Below are 27,351 nucleotides of genomic sequence, written 5' to 3' on the forward strand. Positions count from 1 at the left end.
TTCTTTCCTTTACATCTATTTTTAAAGTCCCCTTCTTACATTAGATGTTGAAATAATCCCGGACATGTTTCAGTAACTTCTACAAACCCCTTCGAACCACAAAAAGCCGATCCAGATCCTTTGAGCGACGGCGAACGAGCCTCGCCACTCGACCTATATCGATGCCGTTTCCTGTCGTCGCTTTAAGGTTTCCTCCCAGACGACTGTATCATATCACAAAGGCCCTCGCAGCATCGGACTGCGAAGGCACCGACCCCGACACGACCGTGAAAGAAAGAAAGAAAGGAAAGAAAGGAAAAAAACAGTGTCTTGGTGGCGCTCAGCCATCAAAACACTACAATTATTTTAAAATTCAAGCAAGCAGCCATGATGACAGTTTGAGGAAAATATCTTAAATCTCCTTTTTGAGATGCCTTTAAAGATCTGCAGCGACTCCATGACAACGAAGCTGAAACTACTCTGAACAACGTGCTCTGAGAAGACAGACAGACAGGAAGTCCCCTGACGGACAGGAAGACAGGCTGGCAGGGAGACGAGTGTGCAAAAAAAAGACACAATAAGCACAACCACATACAGTAGATGTATGACAGCGTAGTAGATACAGTTTCAGAATTTCAACATGTTTTATGCTGTACTTAGAGTATCATCTGGATGTCGTGTTGGTCTCCTCAAAGCTATAATCAATATTTTTATAATAGCGATATATAAGCTGTCAGTGTGTAATATGTTTGAACCTACAGAGAATTATCAGAGACTCTGCAGCTCCTCTCGGCTTTACGGAGCTTTATAGTGAGTTTCAGCTCGTTGTTTATCTGTCCGGCTGCAACTTTACTGTCTCATAGTGTCGTTTTCAGGCAGCAGGCAGCTGCTTTCAGAGGAAAAAGCTCACAATATGTGCCACCCAGGCATGGCATATATAGTTTAGACAATCCAGAAATGTCATAATTTTGTATGTGAGGAGTACTATACACTAGGGGTGTGCCCGAATACAAATACATTATTAGTCAAAGCACAAATAGTGGGTTTTATATGAATATTTGTTTCATACAAATATTTTAAAAGTTATTTGTTGGGGGTGTTCCCCAGAGATAAAGCTGAGCTACTGAGACAAACAAAGTGCTCTTAAAGACTCTCCATAACCTGTTGTTCTTCTTCTCCTTTCCACAAAGTTTGGTTGTAAAAAATAGGCAATAAATGAAAAGTGCAAAGCAATAATCACCTTTGAAGTTCTTCACTACATGTTACACGCTGTGCTGTCTCTGTGTTATGGGTGTATAAATAGGTAGAGGTCTGTCTGCAATGAGGTGATGAGTAAAGTTTTAGCTCAGTAATCATAATAATTTTCTAAAATTAAAAGTTTACTAAAAACAAAAACAGGATTTTTAAGCCTCTTTCCTCTTTTATTCGAATACAAATACTGGGCTCTCTGTACATCCCTACTCTATACACGCTCCAGAAGACTTTTTATGTGGAAAAAAAACTATAAAATGTCAATAAAATGTTGTGATTCTTTCTATCATTCTGATTGATAACAAGTTATGAGGTCAAGTTTTTGGGAAAGAAAACATATTGTGGAAAAACAGCGTTTTAAATGCCTGTCCCTTTATTAATATTATTTCTGTTTCATAACTACTTAATTTTCTATTCTGTAAACATACATCCGGTTACTTTCATGTTTAGTTGATGCTTTTAACGTCACTTTGTAACCTTTATTTTGAAAAGTGCTACATACTTTATACTTTATCTGACCTCCGTTCATAAATTCTTACTGGTATTATTTTATTTCTGCTCATTATTTGCCGCAGTGACCGTATTCCCCTGCAGCTCTGATTAAACTTTCATGTGCATTGTTCTGCATTTATATGCATTGTGCACCATATGCACAAGCACATGCATGCATATACTGTGTATGATAGTCATGGAGACGCTTCTAAAAACAGAGAGAGAGAGAGAGAGAAAACGGACACATTTCTAAACTGGGACGAGTTTGCAGAGCCAATGGAAAGACGCCTCAGGCTGTGGTGTTGAGCCCTGCAGCAAATTCACATCCAGACTTTAAAAAAAACCCCCAACAAGTCCAGAATGACTACAATAAGAAAAGTTGAAATGCAATCCAGTATTTATGTGTTATTTGATACATTAGTTTCTTCTATAATTTGAAAGTTGTGGGTGTTTTTTTTGAACGGAGACACACAAAAGGCAACGAGATACAAGAAGAAGAAGAAAAACAATCTCTGAAAAGACGATTAAAGATGCAGCTGTGGCATTTTTGCTGTCTCTCAGGCCTTCGAATGACAGACAGATAGATAGAGAGTCAGAGTTTGACTTTATTCAAATGTCACTCTCCTGCAGCCCGGGGAATATTTGAATACCATAACAGGATATGCATATCACCTGCTGAAGGACTGAAGCAGCAACCACCGCGCGATGGATCAGACCTTCGGAGCACATCTACGATTGACTTACATGTAATAAAATACCAACACTAGCAGATATCTGTCTTTAATTACTTTTCACCGTCGTGCGCTGTGAAGCACAGGTGGCGGGACTTTAATTATTGTTGTTTCAGGTGTTTCAGCCCACACATCCATCACGTTTTAGCTTCTGTACTGAAAGAATGATTGTTTAAAAGAGAGCAAAAGTTTAATTTTCCCAACAAACTAGTAAAGTATCTGCTAGATTTTTGCTTTTTTGTGGATTTTCTTTTAACCAGAATTCATAATAGTTGTTGTGTTTCTTAGTGACTGATGGAGGTTTAAATATCCCCAAACTTTTCTCCTTTTCTCTCTTGGGATTTGTTAATTCTTCTGCTTTGAGAAGAAGATCTCCCACCAGTAATCATACCTGACAGCCACATTTAATTTGGGGAAAGGAGAGCGACTCTGCAGGGTCTCAATTAGAGGGGAGCAGACTTTATTTAGGGTTTGTCATTGTCACAACAACTCCTGCCGTCGCCTGACTCACCTCGGATACACACGGAGGCTTATAAAGGTAAATGCTAGCAGCAGCAGGGTGTCGTGGTTCTGTCCCAGTCTGAGGTGAGTACTACGAAGAGAGATTAGTGGGTTAGCGAGGTGAGTTGAGCCTGCAGGGTTTTCAATGTCATGAAGGTGTCTCTCTTGTAACCTGGCTACATCACCATGGTAACTTATACTGCAAACTGAACCTGGTCCGGAGCAGGTTATGTTCCGAGTTTCGGCTTAAATCGGCAATAAAAAGCGCCGTAACGTTTAACACTGCTGCTACTGCAGCTATTAGAACACCAATTAGAAAATTGATTAGTCTTTTATCATACGTACCATTGATCTGATGTGTCATATTGTAAATTTGTAACAGTGCAACGAGGTTAGGGTTACTTGCGGCATTTGTTACAATATATCAAATATGTATTTCAAATTAAAACAAAAAACAAAAAACTAATGAAGACATACTTTGAACAACAAAAAAAAAAAGATTAATCTGTTGGTATTTATCACAGATAATATTCAATCTATTAATTTCACCAGAGTCTAAAGTGATTTCCACTGATCCTTCAGTATGAGACAGAGTCAGACCTGAATGCACCTCTTGAGTATAATGTTTAAATCTGCTGCATCAAGTTGAAAGTTTAAGAGCTATGTATATAAAATAATTATGTAATTAATAAATCAATTAATTTATTTTTTAATTAACAAATTTACATCAGCAATGTTCTGCCAGTATTCCTCTCTCGCCTTATTTGCAGCTGTGATAATGTATTTATATTATTCATATCTGTCTGTTATAATGATCTGTTCCTCCTGACTGAGGCAGGCGACACATGATCGATCCATTTTGTGCGGAAAAAGAGTCAAATGACGCACCAGACGCCCTCTTTCATGGGGACGCGCACAGAGCCTGAAGCAGGAAGCCTGACTTCATATCCACCGTCGTGATACCACTCATCTCTGATAGTGAGTTCAGGGTTTGTCGAGGCAGCTCACACAAAGAAAGCCTGGGTATGTTGAACTCGCTTCGTTGTTCAACCCTCTGGATCTTTCCCCTGTCTGCTGAACTGGACTGATGTCAGTAGGGCCTTGAAGTTGAAACTGAGGTTTGGTTTCACACTAGTTGTTTTCTTAAGGAAATGTGACTGAGGACTGTTTGCTTCACACTGATCTTCATAGAAACTATCTGCAAAAGTGAACTGAGACTCATGTAGGTTACTCCACCTGACAACCTTATTGTTTCATGTTTATGTCAACAGCGATATGTTTGAGTTCTTTAAAGACTCTAAGGATGAGGTGTGTTTCTGCTCAGTGTGACTTGTGTGTTTAAGTTATATTCATGTGATTGTTTTTCTGTTTGCTCTCAGTTTTTGTTGCTTCTCCCTCCACACCTGCCCTGCATCTGTCTCGTTAGCCCTGAGCCAATCAGCTCCCAGCCTGCTCTTGTGTCTCGCCACCTGTTCCTTGTTTCATTAGTTCAGTTCGTGTCTAAGTCCTGGCTTTCAGTTCAGCCTTGTTGGGTCCTTTGTTCTGTTCTGTGTTGTTCAGTTCAGTTCATGCCTGCTGATCCTAAATAAAGTCTTCAGTTCCTATATTTGGGTCCATGTCCTGCTATTTCTTGACGCAGGGTACAATAGGGGGTCATGACAACTGGGGGGAAACATTGTAATGATACATGCAAATTGTGGAGGCTAACATGTCGTCTGTGTTGTTAATACATCATGTTTATTTGTGTTTCTGTCTGCTCAAACCACCAAGCGAGCTTTTTTTATGCTTTGTTGGCTGAGTTGACCTCAGACCTCTCCAAATATGCACAAGGAAAAAAAAACAAAACTGACAGGCTAATAACTGATGTTTATCAAGAATCAGTTATTAGCCTGTCAGATTTTTTTTTTTTTTTACAGCATGTAGATTTTCAACCCCGTCTCCTAATAAACTACGACTAAATTACGGGTTCTGTCAACATAATGAAAAAAGCGTTTTTGGCGAGCTGAGTGAAATGTTCAGTGAAGAGAACATCCAACTGAAGGAACAAGAAGAAAAACACATTTGTGAGTGGAGGGGGGCTTTAATTAGGACTCCATTGCAGTAGTCCAGACATGGATCGAGGTCTCGGCGACGGTGTTTGAGAGTGACAGCCGGAGTCGGGAGATGTTCTCGAGGTGGAAAAAGGCGGATTTGGTGACGGATTTGATGTGTGACTGGAAGGAGAGGGTAGAGTCCAGGATGACGCCCAGGTTGCAGACTTCAGGGGAGCAACCGTCGACCTCAAGGAGGAGAAAATCCCAAACCTTCTGGAGCAGCGCCTTAGTAGCCCCGTTACTGCTAGTGCTAGATGGCAACAACACCGGCAGACTAACGTAGTTGCAGCCGGACAGATAAACAACGAGCTGAAACTCACTATAAAGCTCCGTAAAGCAAAGAGGAGCTGCAGAGTCGCTTATAATTCTCTGTCCAGGCATGAATGAACCAGACAACCAAAGATCTGGTTTTCATAACTTGCTGACTGCTTCAATTAGCTTTGACTTGTACTGTCCAGGCTTCAAGCTACAAGTCATCTATATTACATCAACACATCTCAAGACAAACAGAAAGAGGGAATACATGAATGTTTATGAAAAAAACACAGAGTTATACATGACAGAGATCCAGGCAGTGAACATGTGTGATATTTGAGCGTGTGTGTGAGTGTATGTGAGGAATAATTGTGTGTGTGTTCATGTGAGGGATAATTAACGAGGTTACGTGCCAGGTCGTCATGTAATCTTCTCTAACTGCCCGTTCTTGGCTTAAATAGCTGAAAACGCTGCAGCTCTCTCTCATTTCATGACACCAAAATATTTATTCTGCTGCCATATGTATAAATCATGATGCTTCTGCTTGGAAGAGAGTGTGTGTGTGTGAAGGTCACAAGACCAAAACATCATGATTTTATTATCGTTCCATAAATATTTTCATATTTGTGAAATCCCGAAGGTTTCGGCCTCTCCATGCAGTAAAAATCTTATCTCTACAGACAATTTAAGTAGTTCTTTAAGTAGTAGATATTTTCTTAAATTCCCCATTTATTTTCTTTCTTTTTTTTTGAGGTTTTAAGTCCTTTTGAAAAAGAAATATTTAAGGACAGCCATGTCATTATAACCCCCTTTTTTTTCAAATATCAAAAGTCTGAAAGAGTTTACTTCTGATGGAGTCGGGCTTGGAGTTGTGTCGGACTCTTTAATTAGGGCGTAAACATGAAACTCTCAGAGGAACGATGGTCCTTGGCACTGAAAGTGTGAGGAGCCTATTGCTTCTGTAGAGATTATTATTATTATTCTACTACGCCATTGCACTTTTGATGTGTGGCACACACATCAGAACTGGTGAAAATTGCAAAGTGCTGTAGTGACTGGGTTCAGGTGTGGCCCTGAAACGCAGAACCATGCTGGGGAAAAGTTGCTTTGATGTTCATGAAATTCAGTGGGATCATGATTTACATCATTCTGGACATAATACGTTAAAAAAAATTTTTTTTTGCGCGACAAGAATCAATTTTCATTTTACAAACAGATTTTTGAGGCCTTTTGGATGTGCGAAAACTCATGAAAACTTGCACCCATGTTCGAACTAGTATACATTTTGATTTGATCATAATTGGGCTTGGGAGTGGCACCTGATTACTTTTGACATTTTTGAGGTGCTAGTGGTGCTCAAAAACTCATGAAACTTTGCACATGAATCAGGATTTGATATCTGATATTGGTCTTGGGTTTGAGTCTGGCAAAATGGCTCGAGGACGCTTGAATCAACTCAAAGCCCCCGTCTTTAAATTTGATATAGATGTATGAAATTTGGTAGGCACATATAACATCTCCAGACTTTAAAAAAGCCTCATGGAGACATACCCTAAGTCCAACAAGAAGTCAGCCATTTTGAATCTACTGTGCAAATTTGAAGCCATGTACAGACGTTGTAGTTTAATGAACTTCTAATAGAGATTTAACCCGAGCGACTTCAAATTTGGTAGGTTACATCTTAAGACCTTTGTGATGCTAAATTGTGAAGCTTTTGCGTTTTCATGGAACACCCTTGGCGTGGCGTGCCAGTCAATTTTGCTCAAAACATTTTGGGGTATTAAACAGGAAGTAACTCGAATGTTCATCGTCCAATCTGTCCCAAATTTCTAACGCTTGATAAAAGTCCAGACCTGAACACATCTACATGTCAATAGATGTCATAGTCATAGCGCCACCTACTGACAACAGGAAGTCAGCCGATTTACATGAAATTTACATGGTGTGGTCTACACATGATATACAGTAACATGATGTATAATTAGTGGGTGTTCTGGACACAGGAAATGATAGTTATCTCCTACATGCAATGTCCAAAATTCATGAAAATGTATATGTCAGTTGCCCCCTGGTAAACATATCGCTGCATTAATATCTCACTTATGTAGTATTGCCTACATGAAACAGGAAGTGATGCCAATGTATACACAATGTCTAATAAGTCATCTCCAACACCACATACTGCACACAGACAATAATATTAAGCCATTCACACAGTGTCCAATATTAATTAAGGGTATTGTGATAAATTAATGCAAATTTTTCACTTTTGGTTTATGATTTTCTTCTCAAAGGAGAACACATCATTGGCACACGTGTAATTTAGGAAGCAGATACTGTATGTTGTTTAAAGCCAGACCTACATAGATTTTATAAGCAATGTCAGAGTCTTTTTCAATAATACTAGCATCTGACTTGTTAGAAAGATGTTGAACCCCCTTCCCAAAGTATAAAGGGCAACACGCATGATCGGAGGTGACATGTGCCCTACATGTGTCCAACTTCCCCACATTGAAGCACATCAAATATATAGAAAAGCTCCAGTTTTATTAAATTCCCAACCCAGATCGGCACTTCTCTTAACTCCTCCTTTTGTCTGTTTGGTGTAGCGTGTGTTTTAAAGCATTTGATGTGGTTTCATAATTTTCATGTCATTGAAACACCACCACTACACCCATTCACCCATGACTGCCCATAAAACAGGTCAACTGCATAATACATTACAGCACAGCAGTGGCAAAGGACACGTTTCCTTCGGTCTTGTGAGCTGACTAACAGAATACTGTTGATTTCAGTTACAAGAACAGAAATTGTGTTTCCTCCCGTCTGACATGAATGCCTGTTGAACCCTCCTAACCTTCTTGTCGTCAAACAAATCCAATTATATTAATGATTTGCCGACACACCCACACACACACACACGCACACCAAACTCCATTCTCTATATGTCTGTCTGTAGCTGTGTTGCTTCTACTGTCTCTTATAACCACCCTCCCCCACGCTGTCTCTCCCCCTCTCTCTCTCTCTCTCTCTCTCTGTAAAATCAAGCACTCATTCAGCCATATTTGCTCCGTCTGCGGCGGGAGAGCTGCTTTCAATTGGCTCCTTAGCTCAAGAGCCTCTTCTCTCATCTCTGAGGGCGCGTGGATATCGTCTCTCAGTTTCACCGTCTTTATGAGGCCACTGGCCGCTGGGAAATGTAAAGCGTATTACGGCGAGGAGGAGAGGAGGGTGGGGCCGAAATGAATGGCAACGAGACAAAGCAAACAATATGAAAGAAAGAGAAACAAGCAGGTAAATGTGCAGCGGCAAACAGAGACAGAGAGTTGTGTAAAAAAAAAAAGAAACATTAACATACTTTAAAATAAAAGTATCACGTAGCTTTCAGTTTGTCTGCTCCAGCAAATGACAATAAAAGGCAAGAGAGGCACAAAAAGTCTGTCCCCAAGAAAAAAGTTTGAACAGATATTCAACATCCGGGAGAAGAAATTCACCACAGACAACATTTTAACTTGTAGGGTAAAGCATCTTTGAGTATTTTGAAACATGCTCTATGAAGAGAATTTAATATTATTGTTATTATTATTATTATTATTATTATTATTATTATTATTATTATTATTATTAGATAAAAAAGAGACCAATTTATTCATCAACAGCAGCCTTAGTGCACCAAAATGCAACTTTACGACTTTAAAGGACCAGTTCACAATTAAGGTTTTCCTCACTATAATCATTCCTCCTGTTCATACTGGATATATATACTGGATATATATACTTATATGAGGCTTCAGCAGTCTGAGTTAGTCATATCAAGTGGATATCTGACACATTTACAGTCTTTTTAGCATCAAATTCCCTCTTTGTGTTTCCTCGGACAGTGTTTCCCTGTTGAGCTGCGGTGGAAGTAAAGTAACATAAAGAGGGACTTTGGCACTAAAAAGACTGTAACTTGAAAGATATCTACTTGATTTGACTCATTTGGACGCTGAAGCTTCATATTAGCTACAGATAAACTTTTAAATAAATTTTTTGCACAGAAGGAGGACTGTGGATTTTGTCTCCCATCACTTCCATTGTAAGGTCATCATGAAGGGATCTTCTAATGGTCAGTATGAACAGGAGGAATGATTACAGCAAGAAAACCGTGAACCTGTCCTTTTTAAAGTAGGGAGAACACTACACACAAACAGGGATTTTGAAGAGTAACGACCAAACCAGCATCTAACGAGACTGAATTGACATTTACAGGTATGTTTACATGCTGTTTAATGCGCTGCAGCTGAGCAGCTAATTATCTACCCAGCCTGCTAACCGACGTTAGCGGTGCACTTTTCCCCTGGTGAATGTTTCTTTGGTGGCTCATCCAACCAGCTAAGGTGCAGATGTGTGTTCATGTCTGAGAGTTAGATAAGAAGGAGACTTTTAGCAGGAAAGCTAATGTGGGTTGTTGCTGAGAGTGTGTTGTGTTGTGTAGCCGGATGCAATCAGGCTCAGTGTGACCGTCTGCTCTGCCTATGATAGAATGACACGTTATTGTTTTATGCAAAGATTTGATTTGCGGTGTGGAAATAAGGACTGGAGCTACATAAGTGGATGATGGAGCAGTATTTCATCAAATTAATGTTAAACTAGGGGGCAATATCATGAGATCAAAGAGTTTCACATATGAATTTCTCCCTTTTGGTTTCAACACAGGACACATGATTTACAGATATGTTGCTGTAGGAGACAAAGGAAGGCAGTTTAATTTCAGTTGGACTTAAATGAGTCACAACTCTCTCCTCCTGTACTGACTGGTTTTAAAAAGGCTTTGGGGGGAAATCATTAAGAGAAGCAGAGGAAGAGGATGCAGGTTGATGAAGAGCCAAAACACCCGACCAACGTTTCATCACAGAAATTATTAAAATATGCTGAATGAGCTAATCCTACCTCTTTCATACTATATCTGATATTTCAGTAAGAGGTTTTTAATGTTTACACAAGGCTTAATGGGTTTTTTTTTTTTGGTTTCTTAATTAACAGTCAAACCAATAATGTAATTAAATAGGAAAGAAAAAAAAGTGACAACATAGAGCGAAAGTAGCTGATGTGATGGAAGAGAAAGACAGACGGGAGGAGGAGGAGAGGCTTCTGGGGACTAACAGGCAGGAAGTAATGGACTCTTTATTGAATTAGATGCTCCACAAAACCAGAACAGTCATTGTTATCCAGCTAAGATCCTGACACAACCACTGATAACTGGATCCATTAACCCGATTGACTGCACAGCCCATTAATCACAAGACATTTTTAAAATGTTTAATTCATTTCTCTTGGTATATTACGCCGGCTGCCATTTGTAGCTATGGTTTTGGTTTGTTGTGTGTCTGACAGATGTTCATTTGTCATTTGAGGTTTTGAGCATTTTTCCCTTTCTTTGTGTTATTTAGTAGGGGTGTGCCCGAATACAAATACATTATGCGGCAAAGCAAAAATAGTGTTTTTTTTTTTTTTTTTTTTATGAATATTTGTTTCATACAAATATTTAAAAAATTATTTGTTTTCAGGAAGAAAAATAAACCATGTCAAATACCAGAGTGCAGGTTGGTTACATCGCTATCTCAGTGTCTCTCCTCTGCTCCGCTGTGTCGTCTATCAGCAGGTCTCAGTGAGGGGAGTCACATCCACCTGCTACATGATGCACATTTCCTAATTTGGACATCACTCCCAGAGTTGGGGGTGTTCCCCAGAGATAAAGCTGAACTACTGACACACGCTTCATGCACACTTATTGTAACACTTTAATTTTCTAAAATTAAAAGCGTAATAAAAACAAAATCAGGATTTTTAAGCCTCTTTCCACTATTATTCGAATACAAATACAAATAATTTTGCTGCCTCAACAAATACAGATACAAATACAAATACTGGGCTCTCTGCACATCCCTATTATTTAGTATTAGATCAGTTTTATCGCTGTTGTTCTACAAATTTTCATAAAAACTAGAATGAAAACAGACCCTAAACGGAAAAAGGTTAACAAACCTCTGCAAAATTGCAATAAGCAAAGTGATACAGTATTTTTCTCCTTGTCAACAAATCTCATGTTTGGATTCAAACCAACAATGAACTGATCGACTAACAAGTATTGTGATATATCTTCTTCCTCCGTTGTTGTCCAGAAACTATTAAAAACATGTCAATGAGCCACACCGCTGCACCGGGTGACATGTTCCTTCATCATGAAGAGTTTGGTCACATTAGTGGCTCCAAAGACTAATGACAGCGATCAAGTTTTCAGTCTCAGTAGAGTAGTTCTGTGTAAGACAGACCGTCCCTGTCGCCTAGAAATTACATTCATATACAACAACAGAGACACATGTTCACATCCTGAGTCGTGTTTGTGTGTTCAGGTTGGTGAAAGATGGTTGTGCAGCTTAAATATTAATATGACATGTTGTGTTTCAAGTAACTTGTTAAACCAAGTGCTGCCAGAGTCTAAACACAACCATAAAAAAAGTTTAATAATGCTGTAGTTTCTACTACTATTGTACTGTATGCAGTTTTGTTTACAGTTTCACCAGCTTGTTGTGGTACGTATCACAACCTCTGGACTTTGTACTAAAGTTCTTTGAGAAATTCATGATGTAGTACAAAGTCCAGAGGTTGTGATACGTAGCACAACAAGCTAGCGAAGCTGTAAACAGAACAGAAATCCTGCACATGCTCAGTGCTGTCTGCCTTACACAGAACTACTCTCTGGAGAGTGAAACGCTGTTGCTTGATTCTTTTTTTTGTTGTTGTTGTTGTTGTTTCAAATGCTCCATTTCATTCCTGCTTCCTCACGTCTGTTGAATCAGGCCATTATCAGCCTAATATCATGTATTCAGGGGAGTCGCGGTTTTTACAGGCCAGCTGATAGCCAGTAAACAACCGGAGGCTGTGCAGACGTGGCAGTTCAACAAGGAGCTAATAAGCGCATTCCTTCCGGCAATCATAAAACATTCAAGAGACATGACTCACACTTACGATTTGGAGAAATAACAGGACAGAAGATAAAGTGTGGACTAATTTTTCTCAGCATCGTTTCACTTCCTTCAGTATGTCCACTTGATGAATTGATGTAGCGCCTCACTCAGCAGCACCTACACTGAGGATTATGTCTGTTAAAACTGTTATTAGAAGCATAAAAACACAATTACATCACCGGATATGCAAGTACACATATTTTTAGATTCTCTGCGGAAATCGAGCTCCTCAGTCCTGGCAAGCGTCTAAGTCTCGCTCTATCCACAGAGACAGACACTGTGGACCACTCTGAGTTTGCACTAACAACACGTTTTAGCAGACTGCTACTCTTGCAAACCGTTGTGTTTTCAGTGGTTGAAACTCAAGTGAAACGAGGTGTGGAGAGAGATAAGGGTGTGTGAGATTACTTGTCAGGCAAATTGCTTTCACATCAGCCTCCTCACTCTGTTCAGTCCTCTTGGACTCAACAACACAGTCTTCTCTTTTTTTTTTTTTTTTTTTGAACCTGTCCTCTTCTATTCAGTCCTCTACCAGCACAGAGTGAGAAACAGAGAGAGAGACATACACACTGTAGATGGACGGATAGATAAATAGATTGAGCTTGATGAAAAGCGACAGGATCTTTATTGGCGTAAACTTACTCAAATTAAAGCGGAGTCTCTGCACTTTAATGTGGCCTCCGTTCAATTTATTTCAAATTGAATGTGTTGAAGCACAAAGCCTGACCAACTAAAATGTGTAACTTTCCAAATGTTTATTGTCTGGATTGTATTTTAGTCAACATCATGGTGGAGCTAGAGAAAAAGTCTTGGAGGTATTTCTGCTCTGTATTTCTCTGTTTTGTGTCGTCAGGTTATGCTAGCCCATTGTTGCTAACTTTGGAGCTAACCCCCTTTACTTTTCCAGCATTTGGGGAAACAACAGACGTGACTTTTTAGCATTTATTAACTGACACACTGTAGTCTGTACTGTACATTTACTGCCAGACTGACAACTTCCTGCTAACCTTTTCGCATGCACCGTCACTTCTCTGCACCTCGCTCTTTAACCACTCGCTACGCAAACGGAGCCACGCTACCAATCGTTTCCCAGGCAACGACACAGAGGTTGACTCACGTACCAGAGACTCCCAAACGCTATCAGTAAATTCATTCAGAAATAATGGATTACTCCTGGAAAACTATTGATGCAGCACTTTTCTCCTTATGAAGACAACATGGAGTTTATTCGACCAATGAGAATCTAGACGGACGAGAGCATATCGACCAACTAATCGACTACAGCCCTACTAAAATCATTAGAATATTTATCATCTGGGAACCATGAATGTCTGTACAAAATTCTGTGCCGATACACGTAGCAGATGTTTAGATATTTCAGTGAATAGGTGAAAACTTTAATGCACCAGTAGCACCACAGGAGGGTCACCAAAACCATCAAAATGTTTCTTATAAGAAATGTGAATATGTGTAGTAAAGCTGATGAAGAAATATTTCACTCTGAACCATAAAATTCAACCTCATAGTGGCAAATATATTCTACAAAATTGTGAGAAAAAGCTATAATTAATGCATTTAGATACACACAAAATAAAAAATATTAAATCTTCATGTATCGCCTGAACTGAGATAACGAGACACGCAGAGGATGTGAGAGAAACACAGACAGACTCTCACATGTATCCTGCAGAGTCTCAGCAGGTCACACAGGTCACACGGCGGCGATGTCAGCAGGAAATGAGCTCATATCGTACCGACGCTCCTTCACTTGACTTAACGTGACCTCACGCCCTCCTCACCCGGGGGGGAGGGAGGGAGGGGGGAGTCCAGGTGATGCCTCAAAAATTAAAATAGCGGAGCAAAGGGACAATATGAATAAAATGTCAGGAATATGCTTAACATAGCGATTGGGGAAAACAGCGCCTTTGCAAAAAAAAAAAGGTCTCATTTATGATGCATGACTTATCAAATGCTAAGCTTAAAGTCACACACTGCTCTGCCCTTTGAAAAGCTAATCCCGTCCCAGATGACCCCAATACGCCCTTTAGCTTTAAATGTAGCAGATTTTTCTTCTTTTCTTTTTGTTTTTTTGTGTAATTAGGAATCTGTCCAACCTTGTGTAGAGTAATACTCTTGGATTCAACCTCCTGACAATAGTCGTATAAGATGCATTTCTGACAGGCAAAATGTCAAATCTGGCAAAACAAAAGTTTAAGCATTAAAAATAAAGCCAGGATGAAAAAAAATAAAATAAAAAATGTCTGTGGCAGAGTGAGCTCTGCGCACTGATGACCCAAATCCATCTGATTTCTGCTTCCACTTTCTCTTCATAGGAAGACATGCTGGGCTTTTTGAGGTTTTGCATTTTACACACTAATTGGCAGCTCAGCAGAGAGATGGGAGGGAGGGAGGGAGAGAGAAAGAGAGGGATAAAAAAAAAAGAGAGAGAGCAAGACAGTAAAGTTGATTTAAAAGAGAGACAGACAGAGGGACAGGAAGGCATGGATCTGAGAGGGAGATAAAGGAAGAGATGACAAATGTAGTGGCACGCAGAGCGTAAGGATAGACAACCTCACCCCCCAACAAAAAAAAACTAGGCTGCTGGAGAGATAAAAGCAGAGAGAGGGATGGAAGGAAATAAAGTTTAGAGATCTAGAGGAGGAGGAAGAGATGGCACAGATCTAGACATTTTGGCTCAGAAGACACTGAAATCCAATAAAACACACACAATTCCCAAATATCAACATTAAAATGAGCCAAGTTACAAAATCCATCTACCTTCTGTTGAAAAATTCAACAAAGCTTCATTACAGCAGAGATGTGAGGTTTGCTTAATTGTGTGTGTGTGTGTGTGTGTGTGTGTGTGTGTGTGTGTGTGTGTGTGTGTGTGTGTGATAGTCCCAAATGCCGCCAAGTTAAAGCAGCAGAATCAACACACACACACACACACACACATACAAACCTTTACCCTATTTATAGTCATTATTTATAGTCTTATGTCAGAGTCACTAGATGTGTCACCAGGCTGCCACACATTGTTGTTTTGCAGAGCAGGTTACACTATTCAGAAATGGCATCATTGTGCAAGTGAGTAGTACTACACATGCTCCAGGAAATAATAATATAGATTGAATTTTGTATTTTTTTCATTTATTTATAGTGCAGAAGTTTGTATAGGGGAGATTGTGAGAGTTCCAGGGATATTGATAGAGCCAAATGAACAAATTTCACTCATTTGATCTGTATCAGCCGGCAGAGATCAATACGTCTAGTGTCATTGTTCTGATTGATATCAAGCTGCGATGTCACGTTTCAACACCTCCAGTTTCCACACTTGCGTGAATGTAGCTGTTCAAACTATTACTGGAGAAAAAGTCAGAAATTTGATGATTATGTACAAAGATCTCAAGTTATAGGGAACGTCTCTTTTCTTTGATTTCAAAGTGGATTTACTGATAATGATAACGACGCTCTCATAGCCTCGTTTTCTGCTGAAAAAGCTGAAAAAAGCCTCTGTACACTACCTGCTCAGCACCAAACAGACACAGTTATCTGTGTCAGAGTCTGCTCTCCCCCTCACCTGTTGCTGTGGGAATCATCCAATCATTCAGTCTCACTCTCTGCTCTGCCACACCCCTCATTAGTTCAACCACCTTCACCTGGCGCTCCCACCTGCTCATCATCTGCAATCAGCCAGTATATAAGCTGCCTCGGCCCACTCCCTCCTTGTCAGATTGTCTATGCTACTATGCTCAGTCATCTTGCTTTCTTCACTGGACTGCCTTCCTGGTTTCTGATCAGCTTGTCTTCGACCATCGCTCCTCGTCTCTGCCCCGGTAAACCCACCAGCCTTCTGTCCCTGACTCTGAGTTCTGCCTGCCTGTTCCCTGGTCTTTGTCCGCTGTGGGAGTGGAAGATCGGGGTTCAAAAACTGTGTTTCTCCGACCGTGCTAATATTGCCTTGACATCGTGTGAAATAAAGACTGCTGAGTTTATACCAGTGTCATTTGTGCTGCTATTGGGTCCATCCTATACCCGTTACAATCTGTAGACTAGCTGGTGAACATAGTGGAGCATTTAGCAGCTAAAGAGCCAGATATTTCCCTCAGGAGTTGGTAGAGAATAAAAACAGAAGCTAATAGAGAGTGAATATTGGACTTAGATTCACCAGGTGGACAGAAACACGACTCCACATGAATGATAATGTTGCTCCGTAACTGCTGGATGTGGAAATAAGCAACTGTTTGCTAACAAGTTCAACATATCAACTTAAAAGCTGATGATGTGTCAGAGTTTTACTTGTTTCTGATGAAAACTAAAGGACAAAACATCAGTTAATGCAGGTTTAACAGACTGATGAGAAACTGACATCTTTGTAGAGAGAAGTTTCTGCTGATTTTTTGGGTTTGACAGTTATAATTTTGAGATTTTGATGCAAATCGCGTCCTTCAGGCACAAACAGTTACCCTCAAACTAAATCCTAACAGCGCTGTGAGGAAATGAGGACTGCTCTCGCCTTCCAAAGACGTCCTCACGCTTAAGCAAAGCTCTCAAGATGAGATATGAAGCACACGTAAGAGCTTTTAATAAGGTGCATGTGCAGTGACTAATGTTTCCACATAAAGCACGTCTTCATCAGAGTAATTGTTCTCCCTGTTGATGCATCGGTTTGATCTCAAAGTTGGCTGATGCACACAGATTCCTTCAACTTTAGTCTCAAACTGGTCCTCACAAAGATAAAAATATACGTAGAAAGACACACAGAGATCCTTCACCTGAGACATGTACACATGACTTTGTAAAAGGGGCAGATTGAGCAGAATAAAGACAAGATTAGGGATCGTGGAACAATTACTCCTTTGTGTTCAGCGTCTCTCAGAGCTGTCGAGTATTTCGACAACACTTTGGTCATAAGAAAGAGACAGATGGAGCGAGTCGGCTGTAACTTCGCTGTGGGCACTGAGGCACGGAGGTGAAGAGGAGTTCACTCAGTGTGAACTTCTCCTCACGCTGCACACTTTCAGGCAGGTCAGCGAGGTGACGTTTCTCCAAGAAGAGAGAAAAATATGAACCGAGTGTTTGTATTTGTCGCTTGTAATGATGACACATAAAGGTTATGAAAGCATGTGTTGCTGCTAAACATTCTGCTAAAAGTTTAAACATTAATACAGCATTTAAAGAAAGAAATAATACTTCAGTTTACTGCAGATGCATCGCCGAGGCAGGTAAACATTGGCCAAATTCACTGCTTCATTCAGTCAACGTGTCAAACTGAGGAGACATTAGGTGTGAATGTATCGAAGGGTTTATAACTGCCTGTTATTTCCAGCTTTCCTCTCTACAGGAGAGCACAGTTCATCACGTCTGATTGTGTATTCATCTCAGTTTCCGCAATTTAAGCAATGTTGAATGATTACATTTGCAGCAGCCTCTGTTGCAAGATGGAGAAAAAAAAAGAAAGGCAAGGCAGAATAATAAGACTGCGATGAAATAATTTGGTCCCAAATCATTCAGGCTATTTGTGATGAATCATTACAGCCACCGATTTGAGGAAACATTGAAACAGTCTATATGTATTTATTTGGCTGCACAAAGCTAAGATGAGCTCAGAGCTGCACAGTGAAGCAGAGCTAAAGGCACATATTGACAGGCTTCCTGCTCTGTCTTCTGTGTTTTTTATTGCAGTTTGTGTTTTTCCTGTGCAGGTGACTGACAGGCAGAGCTGGCTGGTTTGGGGGGTTAACGGGCTTTTCGTGACCTGAGTGTAACCTCTCAGGTACAACTTCCTCCTAGGCTGTGTGTTTCCACCGTGGCTGGTCGGGTGGAAGAGGACGTAAATTTCATGTACAGTCAAAAAAACCCACTAAAATTCCCATAAAAGTCTGTAAAATATTGTATGATGTTCCCTGAGACACCCACGGCTCATTATGAGGCAATGACATGTAACCTCTGGGGCGGCGTAGTCAAGGTTTAAATGTTAAAACGGGGTTCTGCCTTAAGGTGAAGATCATGTATGGAGACAAAGCCGCCTGATTGGCTCATCATGCAAAAAATATCCCCAAGTATCTGAACGTTTTACTCACCAACTTAATTTCTCAGATCTGTGGATGCGGCGACATCACTGGAACAGTCCTGAAAGAGGCAAAAAAACACAAGAGGTCAGATTGTCACACTTCAAACCTCTGGTTCAAAAATATAGTTGAAGACACTTAAAGGACGAGTTCACAGTTTGAAGTCTGATTTGAAAAGTCTGTCTTAAGACAACAAGGAGCCTGAATGAACATTGAAACATGTTTTTCTCGCTGTAATCATTCCTCCTGCTCATACTGACCATGCATTCATAATGTACTTACTAGGGGTGTGCCCGAATACGAATATTTGTTTCATACAAATATTTTAAAAATTATTTGTTTTCAGGAAGAAAAATAAACCATGTCAAATACCAGAGTGCAGGTCGGTTACATCACTATCTCAGTGTCTCTCCTCTGCTCCGCTGTGACGTCTATCAGCAGGTCTCAGTGAGGGGAGTCACATCCACCCGCTACATGACGCACATTTCCTAATTTGGACATCAGTCCCAGAGTTGGGGGTGTTCCCCAGAGATAAAGCTGAGCTACTGACACACGCTTCATGAACACTTATTGTAACTCTTTAATTTTCTAAAATTAAAAGAGTAATAAAAACAAAAACAGGATTTTTAAGCCTCTTCCTGCTTTTATTCAAATACAAATACAAATAATTTTGCTGCCTCAACAAATACAAATACTGAGCATCCCTCGTACTTACACTGTGAGTTATGGGGGACACTTGTGCGCATGTAAACACACTCACTGTAAAATCAGCCAATCCTAGACATCAAGCAATTAACAATCTAATAGGCAGCGTAAACCTGAGAAAGAGTAAATACATTGATAAGACCCAACAGGCAAATTACCCACATATTCATCAATAAAGAATAAAATCAATATGAACGAGGGACGATTCATAATTCACAGTGAATTTCCCCAAATTAGTTGTAAATAGAGTAGATAATACACTGAAATCTACTATACTAGATAGTACTGTAGATAGTGCCAGGTAATTAAGTTAATAATATAATTATTTAATGACTCTGTCTAACTTAATTACATCACACACACACGTGTTTCCACATACTGTACATTCCCATTTTTGTATTTTTCTGTTCCATACGGAGTCTCCGGCCGTCTCGGCTGTCAACAGACTGTGAAATGATCACGATTACTGACTTTTTAACACCAACAGGCACACTGGAGAGACTGGCAGGAGCTCTTGAGCCTGTTAGCCGCTCTCAGCGAGTTCCTTTGATTTATCTCCAGCAAAAAAAAAAAAAGCAAATGATAGGTCCACTTTTTGAAGCTGTTTGCCCCCCCCACCCCCACCCCTCCCCCCCCCACCCCTCTCCTCACAAAACTTCACACATCTCAAGCACATCAAACATTTCAAGTGATCACACCCATATATTTTGCCCCCGAGAGACAGGGTCTGCAGGAAGGTTGTGGGTTACGGTGGGAGCGCATGACGGTGGGAGTGTGAGGGTGTGAATTTGTGAGTCCTGCAGGTTGAAAGACGGCACTAATGTTCGGAGGGGTTGTTTTTTTTTTTTTAACGCTGAGTGATTTAAATTATGCTCAGTATTTCTTAGCATGTTTTATTGATTCATTCAGAGTGTTTTGTAAAGATTAAAACTTAATTAAAAGGTAAAATAAACCCCTGAGTGTCCTCTTTCATGGATCAAATGTAAGTTTAAAGAGCTGCTGATCTGCAGGAAAGAAAAAAATGCAGGTTTTTGGTGTCCATGCTGGTTTAAACACGCAGGCTGATTGGATGCTATACGGTTCTTAGCAGATACTAGTCGCTGACGTTTCAACCCAACAAAACTGTCAATAATACTGCAGCAATATCACAGTATCCATGGTTTCCAAATGTGTTGGTATCAGCCTCTAAATGCCAGCATTGTTCAGTCTGGTAGTAACAGTAGTAAACACTGAAGCAGTTATAGTTGTAGTAGTGAAAGTTATTAGGATGATAAAATAAAACTTAATGGCTTTACAGACATTCATAAGTGGAACGGGATGCTAATAATAGTAAAAACAACAGTTATAATAGTAGGATTTTCAGCAGCCACAGTAGTTACCTTAGCAACAGTATCTTCTCTACACAAAAGCAGTTACAGTTTTGTCATTGTCATTGCAAAGAAGAACCTCTTCATCCTCATTTTCAGACCTTTTTTTAGTCCGATTGAATGTGACTGGTTGGGTTTTTTCTCCTCGGTGTAATCCGTCTGGGGCAGATCTGTCGTACTCGGACCAAACCGACCACACAGAGACCCTTTTAGAGGAAGTGGTCTCGGTCTGGTCACGGACTAATTATGGAGCAGTTCATTTCTGGTGGAAACGTGATCTGACTTCTATCTGACCGACTACAAGGCTACGAGTTTGAGCAGGTATTTGGTCATAAATTTAAACCTGCTGATGACAAAATAAATCAATAAATAAAATCAGAACCTGCAATTTTTCCAATTTTTTCTGTTGGTTCAAACTGGCACCAAAACACACGTACGATCGAAACTTCTGTCAACTTGTGAGTTCTATTGTCAACTTCAGCTGCTAATAAACACCAACAAAATTGCTTTTCAGTTACCCTGAAAAGCTCAGTGCAAAACCAAAAAGTGTTGTGATATTCACAGAGGGGACGAATTACCCCACGTGTGTGTGTGTGTGTGTGTCAGCTGTACAAGCAGCCTGAGGCGCGGGGCGCGTGTCTGATGTTAGCGAGAGGACGCTCAGCTGTTAAACACGCTGACAACTGGAGAGAGAGAGAGAGAGAGATGACTAGACTAAAAGACGACAGCGGTGAACTAACAAAGTAGACAGGAATCCTAAGACTTCACTGTATGGCTGCTATGTGCATGTGTGTGCTCATTACTGTGTGTGTGTGTGTGACTCTCTGATGCCCTTTTTCAGACATTTGACTCATGTTAGTGTAGTTGAGTGTGCGCGTGTGCGTGAGTGTGTGCGTGCCACGTCATGTTCTAACCCATGTAGATGTGTGTGTATGCGTGTGCGCCCTCTGCCCTTTTCCAGATGTCTGAGTTTAAGCGTGTTCCTGTGTGTGTGTGTGTCTCCCCTCAGAGCTATAATGAGGTCTTGGGGGACTGCAGGCCTTCTGTCTGTCTTTCTGACCAACATCCCACACACACTGTCAGGATCCTGACCCACACTACTACACAGTCACACACACACACACCTGCTAATAATACACTTCTACGATTCAGTGTCAAAGAGCAGGACACCATTAGAGGAGAATGGAGAGAGTCTAATTAGGTAGCGAGTTCTGAAAAGCTCAATGTTCACTTTACTGTAATTTGAGAGCAACGAGAGTGAAGGAGAGAGAGAGAGAGAGAGAGAGAGAGGGCACAAATGACTTTACCTTTGAATGATGTCTGAATGTTTAAAGGACACATATTATATGCACGTTTCCAGCTCTACATTTATATTCTGGGGCTCTACTGGAATATCTTTGCATGATTTCCAGTTAAAAACTCCTTATTTATCTTCTACTGGTCCTTTATGCAGCCCCTCAGTTCAGCCTCTGTCTGAAACAGGCCGTTTTAGTTCCTGTCTCTTTAAGCCCCGCCCTCCCGATGAGCCCACTGTGTTCTGATTGGTCAGCTTCAGGAAGCTTTTCAGGAAGATTTCACTTCTTTTTCTCCTTCTTTACTCGAAACGTCAGCTTCTCAAATCCATACATGTTGGAGCTGAAATCCGATACGATATATGAGAGTGGACGACATAAACAACACATGTAAACACCCTAGCAACGACCTTAGCAACCAAGGCTACAGAACAGACAGCTGTTTATAGGCATGTGCAAAGTGTTCACAGCAGGTTGAAGCCCTGACTTTTGACTTGCAGGGAGCGTTTTCACATCCGTCTACATCTTGTTACTAAAATGCAACATCCAGTATGCACTAGATATCTCACACATACACTGGATTTAAGCACTTTGCACCCTTTGATTGGAATCACTTGTTTATTTCATCCCAGCTGCAGATTTTTATATTTATTATCAAATGTTTTTATGGCTCTTGAGACTTTCTGTAGCTTGATAGTTTATATTTGTTTTGCTGAGGTCATAGTTTCTCCACTTTATATATATATATACAAGAAATCTGTATATGAGTGGGTATGTTGTTATGTTAGAGAACATCTTTTACCAGCTGGTGTTTTTCTGCTGTTCTTTTGTTAAAGCCCTTGTTGCCAGTTTTAAGTGGCAGTCCCAACGGTAGCGTGCTGCAACCTGTCTGTTTACCCCTGAAAACTTTACCGAGCTGGAAAAAACAACTTCAAACCAGAGAAAAATAAATAAATAAATATATTTTCTAGGTCACAGAAGCGGATTGACTGAGTTATACAATGTCACAGAAAGGTTATAGAATTTTATACATAATAATATTAATAAAAATGACCCAAGAGGGCAACAGTTTTCATAATTTGATCAGAGTTGTTGTCATTTGTGTGTCATAAATGACTATAAAGTGAATATTACAACATATAACTTCATATCGTAGATCATATCTAAGCAGTAATTTCAGTTAAGCTGTATTTGGAGAAATGTTTTCAACTCCCTCTTGGTTTCTCTCTGAGGAAATAATAATAACTATATTTACACGGCACTTTCAAGGTTAATGAAGCAGAGAAAAAGGGAACAATCTCAGTAATCAGCTTAAATAAAAAAAGATTTGTGCTGCTGACACCAATAACACCCACAAGAGCTGATTCAGAACATATTGGGCTCCCAGCAAACAAATTAAAAATGCTACTTCTGCATAATGAGCGAAATAATAAGGTGTCAGTTCAATACGTGCTCATACTAAATGAGTTTTCAGCCGCATCTGATAAGAATAATATATCCATGAGTGGATTACTGATCATTTTACAGGTTCAGGCTGATGAAGACTTAAAGTAAACACTTAACAGGAAGACTTTTATTGTTATTAAATACATTTAACACAGTGAGACGCTTGAGATAATGACTTTCACGTTGTTAAGGAGCATTTAATAGCAGGTGAAACCACTTCTACACATCCAAAAATAGGATAGCAAGTCAGACCAGAAGTGCTGTACTCAGCCAATACTTCTATAAATGTCTGTTTTATCTGTTTTATCTGCATGTCGACAGACACACAAACAGCCTTTAGCTGCAGTTTTTCTTGGTTTTAACTGGCCAATAGTTTGATAAATGCAAATGATTATATTATTGTTAATTTTTTAATGTGGTTGATTCACTTTCATTGTTTTATTATTGTAAATTGATTACTGTATGTTGTCCTTTTAACTGTAAAGTGCATTCACTACAACTTGTCGGGCCTATCCCCTTTTAACATCTATTTAACATTGATGTTTTTAATGTGGTTGTTTCACTTTTAATTGTTATTATTGTAAATTGATTGCTGCGTGTTGTCCTTTTTAACTGTAAAGTGTGTTGGGACCATGCTGCACTCTAAATAAATTGAATTGAATTGAATTATATTCTATTAAACATCCATGTTAAAGACACAATACCTCAAAACACTGAATATGTGAACTTTAAAAAGTGGAATTTAATATTAAAAGTCATTAAAAAAACAGTATTAGCGTCATTTATCTTACAAATGTCTTGAATATCGTCTCTTTCCTGCTGTAGACGGTAACATTTGTTGTGAGTTTTTTTTGGGAAGTGTGTTTGGAGGCTGTCAAGGAGACGTTCTACATCTATAAACTACAGTGAGACTGGTGTGACAGTTGATTGTGCTGCAGGAAACTGTTTAATCCTTTATTTGTAGAGTCTCAGTCAGAACCATCAGACCTGCAGAGAAAACTGTCACTACTGCAGCTACAGGAGGAAGCTCAAGAGTCACCAGTTTAACAACTTAAATTAATTATTTTGTAATTGTAAGATCAATTTTCTGCCATTTATCTGGGTTCAGGTTAATTGATAGGAATTATTTTTATAATACAGCTGGGAAGTGCTGAAAAAATGACATAAATGTCAATAAATTCATGTATTTAATACATAATTGCAGGCCTTATTGTCCCGACTGGTTTTCTGCCATTGTTTGAGTAGTATGACTGTGAAAATGGTAGTAAATTGCATTTTATGTGGTATTAAAAAAGGTCTTTAATAGTCTTGATTTTAATTCGGTCAACACTGCAGAAATATGGTTCACAGAAGTGTTGTCTGACTGCAGAGTGGGATAGTTAGAGATATCGATCGACTACAGAAAAAAAAAAAAAAAAAAAAAAACATCCAATCAGCTGCAGCTTACAGAGGAGGGTTGGAGGTTCGGGGGCAGCGAATTACAGATGCAATGTTAAAATACATGAGGTGTTTACTGCAAATACGATCCCCTGATTCAAATACACACACACACACACACACAGTAACACACACAGTCTGTCCTGTAAGAATCAATAAGTGCTGAGAGGGTCAATGATGAAATAGACTGGAATTTGCATGTGTGTGTGTGTGTGTGTGCATGATCGAGACAGCAGGTCGGCTAAAGTTTTTGCCTCTCTGGTACTTTGTGTGTGTGTGTGTGTGTGTGTGTGTGTGTGTGTGTATGTGTGTGGTACAGGGACAGGCAGGGCGACAGTCACGCTGGCGAGTAAAGATCCTTCCCTTGGGCAGTTTAAAAAGTAAGAGAGAGTGTACTTGTACTTCTATATTTGTGAGGACCAGTTTGAGATTCGGAGAGGACATTTTTATGCTTTTCCTCACATTTAAAGGGGACATATTATGTTTTTTTTGTGATTTTCTGTTATTTATATACAGTTATGATGTAAGATGTCTATGTTAAACATGGTCAAAGTTCAAAAATTTGAGGTGAACGAATGTAGAAATGTTCCCTGCGAGTCAAAAGTCAGGGATCGATGCTCTGGTTGCAGTCACTTCTACTTCCTCCTCATGATGACATTGTATTTTATTTAAAGGCAGAGCCCAAAAGGCAGAGGACTTCTGTAAAACAATTGTTTTTTGTGTGTTTGTTTCTTTGTTTCTTTCTTTATTATTACGCCACTTCACACCTAAATTTGACCCCCTAAACATGCTCAAAAACTCACCACATTTGGCACACACATCAAGTCTGATGAAAAATTTGATAAAAAGTAAAAATTAACCCCTAAAGTGCCAAAATGTGCTCTCTAGCGCCACCTATGTAACAAAATGGCCGCCACGGCCCATAGGAATGTCGTAGAGAGATCAAACCAAAACTTAATTATTCGTCTCATCAAGACCTACAAATCATATGCTGACACCCCTGACCTAAGTCCAACAGGAAGTCCGCAATTAGCCTTTCAAAATAAGAATTTGCCCCAATTTTGGCCCCCGAACAAACACTATCTCCTCCTAGGGCGTTAATGGTATCAGCTTCAAACTTTGATACATGACTTATGACACTGTGCTGGAAAAAAGTTGTTAAAAACTTAATATATAATTAATAACGCGAACTGTTTGGATTTAATAAGCCCTGAAAGTTGCAGTGCCACATCACACCTTACAACATAAAACAATGGGGAGGCAATCTATGGGCATGAACTTTGTGTCAAACAGAGGCTTCTGACGTCTAAACTATAAGTCTGACCACTTTCAAACCTGTATCAATGGATTCGCCACGGAATTTCCTACTAAAATATGATTTTTAATGTAAGATTTGGCCAAAGTCATGGGATTTATGAGGAGATTTCACAAGAAGCGTACTCTAAAATCCTCCTCTCCAACTGCTCCTGGTGATGTCACTCCCTCAGTGCTGTGAAACATTCCGCAATACACACTCATTATAAAATCACAGGAGGAGCAAGAAAAGACTTTAAAACTCACACTCTAATATCTCAAAAACAATAAAAGATAGAAAAAACATGTAAATTCAAGATTTGTAGGTCAAAGTCTTGTGACTCATTTAAAATTCAAATGAAGTTTGTATCTAAAACTATGTGGAAGCAGTAAATGTTCAAAAAGGTGTGGGTTCGCTCACACTCTCCATTCAAATCAAACTTTGACCAGGTCATGTGGGTTAAACGTCTTTCCTTTTCTAAAAATAGACTTGTAGTCTTGACTGTATGTATTTGGGTGTTGAGGAATGATGCTGTGTTTTTGTGTTTGCTTGATAAAAATGTTTGAAATAAATGATTTTTTTTTAGATGCTAGAGAATGCGTTGTGACAGCGAGGGTCCTCACATGTATAGTGTTTAACGTGTGTGATGTGTAGCCTCACACACACACACACACACACACACTCTGGCTTGGCTCCAGAGGGGATAGCAGCAGTGGCTCCATCAGTCAGGCTGTCAGCCTCAGAAAAGACACTGACAGCAGCTCTATTCACACTCATTTCACTGCAGCATCATCTGCTATGAATAACACATTTGACAACTATTAATAGGCCAGAAGAAAACCTTAATCGGGTGTTACATTTTTCCCAGAATGTGTCGTTGCATATGCACAGAATTTGTGGAAAATGGAGTTGATGTACAAAGACAGACAGAAGTGGATTTTATAGAGTTAAGAAGTTGTTTAAAATGAAATGTATTATGACCTTGTTTGTGTTTATTCTGTTAAACATTGATTTGATCCGGCTCACACTTGACTTTAATTCCAGAGTTTGCCTCTCTAATGATCTGACACACTGGCAGCAGCAGCAGCAGCAGTATATTATTTTGAGTGGTGTCTCACTCGTTATATCACAATGAAATCTCCCCTAATTATCCACTTCACTTCTGCCTCGCTAATAACGGATCATCGTCTTGGTCATCCTCTGTTTGTTTCCAGCTTGTTACTCATCAAAGTTAATGATGTTGTTCCAAGGTCAGCAGTGTGTGTTTTTACCCGACAGAAGGAAACAGCAGATTGTCTTTGCTCAGATCAGTCGCTCTCTCCTTTCTCTCTCTCTCTCACACACGCCTCACACCTCAGTCTCTCCATCTTTTACAGCTCATATCTGATGATGTCACACTAAATACAAAGGTGAGCCGACTAACACCT

The 27,351-nt window shown here is 39.7% G+C and overlaps 1 protein-coding gene across 1 annotated transcript in view; it reads right to left on the reverse strand.

Annotated features, from left to right (window-relative positions):
• Nucleotides 1–27,351, reverse strand: part of pcbp4 (poly(rC) binding protein 4) — a 182,866-nt gene that overhangs the window by 108,964 nt on the left and 46,551 nt on the right. The window contains exon 2 of the mRNA XM_042406383.1: nt 18,396–18,444. The gene's annotated coding sequence lies outside the window, so the exon portion shown is untranslated. The remainder of the gene's footprint in view (nt 1–18,395; nt 18,445–27,351) is intronic.

Source organism: Thunnus maccoyii, chromosome 3 (genome assembly GCF_910596095.1).
Source record: "Thunnus maccoyii chromosome 3, fThuMac1.1, whole genome shotgun sequence".
Lineage (NCBI taxonomy): Eukaryota > Metazoa > Chordata > Actinopteri > Scombriformes > Scombridae > Thunnus > Thunnus maccoyii.